This window comes from Amblyraja radiata, chromosome 20 (assembly GCF_010909765.2).
Source record: "Amblyraja radiata isolate CabotCenter1 chromosome 20, sAmbRad1.1.pri, whole genome shotgun sequence".
Lineage (NCBI taxonomy): Eukaryota > Metazoa > Chordata > Chondrichthyes > Rajiformes > Rajidae > Amblyraja > Amblyraja radiata.
The window spans coordinates 15986454-15994221 of NC_045975.1; positions in this window are offsets into that span (position 1 = coordinate 15986454).

Below are 7768 nucleotides of genomic sequence, written 5' to 3' on the forward strand. Positions count from 1 at the left end.
GCTCAAATACATTGTTGCCATAGAGGGAGTACAGAGAAGGTTCACCAGACTGATTCCTGGAATGTCAGGATTTTCATATGAAGAAAGACTGGATAGACTCGCCTTGTACTCGCTAGATTTTAGAAGATTGAGGGGGTATCTTATAGAAACGTATAAAATTCTTAAGGGGTTGGACAGGCTAGATGCAGGAAGGTTGTTCCGGATGTTGGGGAAAACCAGAAAAAGGGGTCACAGTTTAAGGATAAGGGGGAAATCCTTTAGGACAGAGATGAGAAAAACATTTTTCACACAGAGAGTGGTGAATCTCTGGAATTCTCTGCCACAGAAGGTAGTTGAGGTCAGTCCATTGGCTATATTTAAGAGGGAGTTAGATGTGGCCCTTGTGGCTAAATGGATCAGGAGGTATGGATAGAAGGCAGGTACAGGATACTGAGTTGGATGATCAGCCATGATCATATTGAATGGTGGTGCAGGCTCAAAGGGCCGAATGGCCTACTCCTGCACTTAATTTCTATGTTTCTATGTTTCCCTCTCCTCACCCCTCTCCCTCACCCTCACCCACCCATCCCTCTCTCCACCACCCCCCTTCCCTCTCTACCACCACCCCCTTACCCCTACCCCTCTGTCCCTCTTTCACCACTTCCCCTACCCCTCCCTCCCCACTCTTCCATCTTCTATCCCCTTACCCGTCGCCTCTCCCTCCCCCACCCCTCTCTCTTGCGCTCCCTTCCCCTCTCTCCCCCACCCCTTCCCCTACCTCTCTGTCTCTCTTCCACCACTCCCCCGTCCCTCTTCTACCACTCCCGCTACCCCTCTACCCCTCCCTCCCTCCCCACTCTTCCACTTCTCTCCCACTCTCTCCTCCCCTCTCCTCACCCCTCTCCCATCCCTCTCTCCCCCACCCCCGTTCCCTTCTAACCCCACCCCCTTCCCTCTCTCCCCCCCCCCCCTTCCCCTATCCCTCTGTCCCTCTTCCATCACTCCTGCTCCCCCTCTCCTCCTCCCTCCCCACTCTTCCACTTCTCTCCCCTTCCCCTCCACTCTCCCTCCCCACTCTTTCCCCTCTCTCCCCCACCCCTCTCCCCATCCCTCCCTCCTCCCCTCCCTCCCCATCCCCCCTCCCCCACATCTCTCTCCCCATCTCTCACCCCCTACCCCGCTCTCCTTTCCCTCCCAAATCTATCCCGTTTCCTCCTCCTCCTCCTCTCCCCTCCCTCCCCTCTTCTCACCCCCCCCCCCCCCCCCCACCACCTCCGCAAACGCCGTTGGGGAAACAGACCCAACGGGTCTGCACTTGGTCTAGTGATCATATAAAATTGGCGGTGCTGGCTCGAAAGGTCGAATGGCCTACTCCTGTACCTATGTTCTGTGTGACACCAACATCATGGCTGGATTGGGCTTCAAGCAACTATTTTTTAAATAACTCTTCAGTATATGTTGATCTCCTGCAAATGTCTTTTCTGCCATCTTGAAGGGAGGATGATTCCTTTGTAAGTACTCTATCATCCACACAGATGAATGTAGGCAACCTGATCATGGACGTCATCATTCAATTTCCACCTGGTTTTGTCTGCTGCGTGGCTGCACATTTTGCAGTCATTCAGTCTGCATGTAATGAGAGTGATGAGGTTAGATAGTTGAGGCTCTTGCATAGTTACTACAGCAATGCTTTCCACCTTGTGCCATCAAAATGAAATGAGATACAAATGTATGATGCTCTAATTTGTAATAAAAGACAGTTTCTACATGGCTTGTTAGTGACAGCAACTGCTCAATGTAGTTTTTCTCATGTTATAACTTAGAAACATAGAAACATAGGTGCAGGAGTAGGCCATTCGGCCCTTCGAGCCTGCACCGCCATTCAATATGATCATGGCTGATCATCCAACTCAGTATCCTGTACCTGCCTTCTCTCCATATCCCCTGATCCCTTCAGCCACAAGGGCCACATCTAACTCCCTCTTAAATATATCCAATGAACTGGCCTCAACTACCTTCTGTGGCAGAGAATTCCAGAGATTCACCACTCTCTGTGTGAAAAATGTTTTCCTCATCTCGGTCCTAAAAGATTTCCCCCTTATCCTTAAACTGTGACCCCTTGTTCTTTGTGAAGTAAGGATGAAGCATTGCCATGCCACCAGCTTCAGGCAGGTTCTGAGCAACCATGTAGATTGTTATATGTAGGAAGAACTGCAGATGAAGTGTGTAGGAAGGAACTGCAGATGCTGGTTTGAACCAAAGATAGACACAAATCGCAGTGTAACTCAGCAGGGCATATATGGTTATATGGTTATCTCTGGAGAGAAGGAATGGGTGATGTTTCGGGTCAAGACCCTTCTTCAGGCAGAAAGTCATGAGAAAGAGAAACGAGAGATATAGAAGATGATGTAAAGAGAAAAAGAACAATGAATTAAATATATGCAAAAAAGTAATGATGATAAAGGAAACAGGCCATTGTTAGCTGTATGCGGGTGAAAATGAGAAGCTGGTGTGATTTGGGTGCAGGAGGGATAGAGAGAGAACTTTAGCTGCTGGTTTAAACTGAAGATAGACATCTTCAGAGTGAAAGTTGGAGGAAAGGGAAACGAGAGATATAGAAGGTGACGTAGAGAGATATAGAACAAATAGACAACAAACAATAGGTGTGGGAGTAGGCCATTTGGCCCTTTGAGCCAGCACCGCCATTCAATGTGATCATGGCTGACCATCCCCAATCAGTACCCTGTTCCTGCCTTATCTCCATATCCCCTGAATGCGCTAATTGTAAGAGCACTATCTAGCTCTCTCTTGAAAGCATCCAGAGAACCTGCCTCCACCGCCCTCTGAAGCAGAGAATTCCACAGACTCACCACTCTCTGTGAGAAAAAGTGTTTCCTCGTCTCCGTTCTAAATGGCTTACTCCTTATTCTTAAACTGTGGCCCCTGGTTCTGGACTCCCCCAACATCGGGAACATGTTTCTTGCCTCTAGTGTGTCCAAGCCCTTAACAATCTTATATGTTTCAATGAGATACCCTCTCATCCTTCTAAACTCCAGAGTGTACAAGCCCAGCTGCTCCATTCTCTCAGCATATCACAGTCACGCCATCCCGGGAATTAACCTTGTAAACCTACGCTGCACAAGAATGTCCTTCCTCAAATTAGGGGACCAAAACTGCACACAATACTCCAGGTGTGGTCTCACTAGGGCTCTGTACAACTGCAGAAGGACCTCTTTGCTCCTATATTCGATTCCTCTTGTTATAAAGGCCAACATGCCATTCGCTTTCTTCACTGCCTAGAAACATAGAAACTAGGTGCAGGAGGAGGCCATTCGGCCCTTTGAGCCAGCACCGCCATTCATTGTGATCATGGCTGATCGTCCCCTATCAATTACCCGTGCCTGCCTTCTCCCCATATCCCTTGACTCCACTAGCCCCTAGAGCTCTATCTAAATCTCCCTTAAATACATGCATGATTATTTTCATAGTAGCTGCATAATTACTTTCATAGATAAGTGAATCTATGAATTCACTTATTCACTTATTCAAAATGAATGAAAGAAATGCAGAAAAGTAATGATGATAAAGGAAACAGGCCATTGTTTACCCAACTCTCAGTCTGAAGAAGAGTCTCGACACCAATCACTCAGTCCTTCTCTCCAGAGATGCTGCCTGTCCTGCTGAGTTACACCAGCATTTTGTGTCTATAGATTGTTATACTTTTGAGTCATCAGCCTGATTGACAAAAGCTAGAACTCTGGATTCCTTCCACTCCTTTGTTATTTCAAAGTCCATTGACAAAGTATTCCATCAGATCTTAGTTTAGAGGCTCTGATAAAACATTTTGCAGTCCTGCTTTATTCACAATTTTGATATCCTCTAGATTTAGTTTACCTTTGGCTGAACATGACTCTTAAGAGCATGGCATTGATCTGAATGTGGCTGGATACTTTACACACTGCCTAACATTCTTTTCAACTGGATTTTTTTTATTCGTGGAATGTACATTGAGAGAGTTGGCACTGAATTATGGTAGCACAATCATGCCACAAAACAATTAGAATAGAGGAACCGTCAAATATCCCAGATCGATCCTGTGATATTTGAGCTCCAAACCTAATCATTCCATCTTTCGTTCTTTACTGATATTCAGCACATTGAGCCAATCATAAAGAAAGCCCATCAATGCCTCTACTTCCATAGAAGATTGGGGAGATACAGTATGTCAACTAATACTCTCTTGAACTTCGACAAGCGTACCGTTTACTGGTTGCATCATGGCCTAGTATGGCAACTCAAACAACCAGGAATGAAGTAGATTGCAAAAGGGGGTGAACACTGCCCAGTCCATCACAGGTATTGATCTCTCCACCATCAAAGGGATCTACATGTATCGTTGCCTTAAAAAGGCAGGCAGCATCATCACACCACTCTGGCCACACTATCATTTCACTCCTTCCATCGGAAAGAAGATACAAGAGCCGGAAATCTATTAGGTCCAGGTTCAGGAGCAGCTTCTTCCCTATAATCGTACAACCATACAGCTATCATGCTATCAAATACCACATCCTACAAATAAGCTCCGGACTTACATAGACTTGGAGGCATTGTTTTTGATTTTGCATTATTATTGCACAATTCTTTGTTTATATTTATATATAATATAAATATATAACTTTTTTGTTGTTTATTATCGTGTTTACAAAGTTTCCAAATACACAGGACAAGATGTTAAAAATCCAAAGTGCCAAATGTCAACTTGCTCCCGGTGTTGATGGGAGCCTTATGCACTCACCTATGCTCCTCCGATGTTGAGAAAGGCTAGGCAGACACGCCATTGGGGTTATCAAGTGGGCACCCACTTTCATCGACGTTTCACTGATTGAACCACGACGTCTCCAGTAGGTTCAACGGTGCATTCTGGCGTCCCAGAACCACCCCCCTCTGCATCTGTCGAGTCGGTTATTTGGGAGATCAAATGGGGTATTTCCTCTTCAGCCAGAGCCACTGGCTACTCTGCTCTGCCACCCGTGATGTTTCTTTGATGGCCTGGCGTAGGGCTTGTCCGCTGATCCCCAGGTCCTTCATCTGTCTAAAGGTAGATGCTGCCACAAATCCTCAACATCCAACTTCTACCGGGCAGATCTTAGCTCTCCAGCCCCGCTGTTCTGCCTCCGCTGCAAGCTCTGTATATCGCAGTTTCTTTCTTTCAAAGGCTTCCTGCACAGCATCCTCCCAAGGAACTGTGAGCTCCACAAGGATAGTGCTAGTGTGCGGGGATCGCTGGTCAGCACGTCCTTGGTGGGTCCTGTTTCTGTCCTGTATTTCTAAACTAAACTAAACAACATTTACGTTCATCTTTACAACCAGATTGATTACACTAGTCAAAAACGTACAGGAAAAGATTAGCAAAGTTTCATCAGCAATTAAACAGATGATTGTAGAAGGTTGTTTGCAGGAATGAATTGTGGTAGACTTCATAATGAAAAACTGTCCAAAATGAAGATTATTTAATTTGTCAAATGAATAACACATTTTATTTAAAATGTTCTCCATTGATTGAATTTCACCTCAGTAATCTGGGTTAATATAATCAATTGCCTGTCAATAATTTGATTAGCATTAAGGAAAATAATTAAGATTTTTTGTCTATATTGATCACCGTATTAGCAGCTACTGATCAAATCTCTTACCCATAGACTGGCTGTTACAGTCTCATATCACAAGATGAATATGAAAAATGCAACTATGTCTCAATGTAAGAGTACTAGGGAAAATTAGAGAAGGTGAATATGCCAGAATTAGGGAAGGCATTGGCTTTAATTGTGAGAAAAATCCATCCTTCCATGACCTTCACTTGCATGTTTAATAGAAATAAAATTTGTTACTTTTCTTATTATTTTGCTCCACTTAACAAGGGTGGTGAATTCAGGGAGATTGGAAGGAAGTAGGGGTGGTGTGGGCTGAGTATGGTGTGAGAGGAGACCATTAGTAGTGGTTCCTCCCGAAATGGTAGGATGACAATTTGGAGATTAAAGCAAGACCAATGGGGCATCTGAGAGGTAACTGAATTATTATAGATGACAGGAGAGTGGGAGAGGCCCAATGAACCAAGCATCTATTGTAAGGCAGTAGTTCAACCATAGTGGTAGAGCTACTGCCTGACAGCGCCAGAGTCCCGAGTTTGATCCCGACTAAGGGTGCGTGTCTGTATAGAGTTTGTACATTCGCCCCATGATCTGCTTTGGTTTTCTCTGAGATCTTCAGTTTCCTCCCACACTCCAAAGACGTACAGGTTTGTAGGTTAATTGGCTTGGTATAAAGTAAATGTATAAATGTAAAATTGTCTCTAATGTGTATAGGGTAATGTTAATGTGTAGGGATCGCTGGTCGGTGCGGACTCGATGGCCTGTTTCTGTGCTGTATATCTAAACTAAACTAAACTAAACTAAACTAAACTAAACTAAACTAAATATTAGAAATAAAGTATCCATATTATATGCCAGCAGAGCGATTGGACAATATAGAAACATAATAATGACTGATTTCTATGTGAAATTAACTTTTGGAAATGTGCTGTTCTTTAAGAATAAAGTTGATATTAGATTGTAATAGATTAGATATTACAGAAACCCTTCTTCGAGGGTCACCAATTTGCGTGTGCCTAAGATCCTGAAAGCTAAATGGTCTGGATCTATGCTGCTGGAAGGGTCACCCATGCTGGGCAGGTCGAGGAGGAGGATCCTGACAAAGCACGGCCCAAGATGAAGGCCTCAGTTATGAAACAGGTGGACTATGGTGGCTGGCTAGCAGGAGGATGACCGCAATGGCAGAGAAGGCGGAAGACGGCTGCAGCAGGGAGAAACTCCCAACCATCATGGAGCCCAAGCCATTGGACCTGGGTTTATCTCTGTCAAACATCATGTGGTGGCTGTCCGTGCATCAGTCTCCCCATATTAAAATATGTCACACACAGACATCCACCTGTACCAAACGTGTGGCTCCAAGATCGGCCTCTTCAGCCATCTCAAAATCCACAGACAGGAACCACCTAGAGGACAATCATACTCAGCTTTGAGTCATCACCAATGATGATGATCATCATCATCATCATCATTATGCAAGTCATGTGAATGAAACTATGGTTCCCAGAACCTAGTGTGTTGATTTTTCCAAAAATGTATTTTAGATGTGATTCAGAAAGCGACAAATTAAATGAAATCTTGAAATCATATGAGGAAGGTAACCAAAATGAAGAGCTGTGTCTATTTACTTTCTGTTCAGTTCATGATGTTGAATATTTGATATTACAAGGCACTTACATGATGCAGCATACTCTATAGAATCCAAGTTTTAGTTATGATAAGGAAATCAATAAGGATTAGAATTTTTCCCAGAATAGTGTTGTGCCTCACATCTTTCTTGGAATTCTTCAGGGAAATAATCTAGTTAGTACTTATTTGCTATTAAATGATATGTTATAATTTGCTTAAGTTCACAAAGAAGTCATGAGATAGGGTGTGTAAATAATGCAATGGAGTGTAGAAAGGAGAGGAAAAAAATAGATTTATGTCCTTTTCAAAAAGACATTCATGGCCAGGAAAGTTTAGATAGACTTGGAGTAAATGTAGGAAAATGGATCTAGCTGAGGAAGGCAACTTGGTCAGCATGGGTGCGTTATGCCGAAAGGCCTGCTTCCATGTTGTGCAACTGTGTGACTATGACTTTTATCTATGAGGTGGCAAAAATAAATGATAACAGCTCTAGACTGGGAGCAGGACAGATGTGG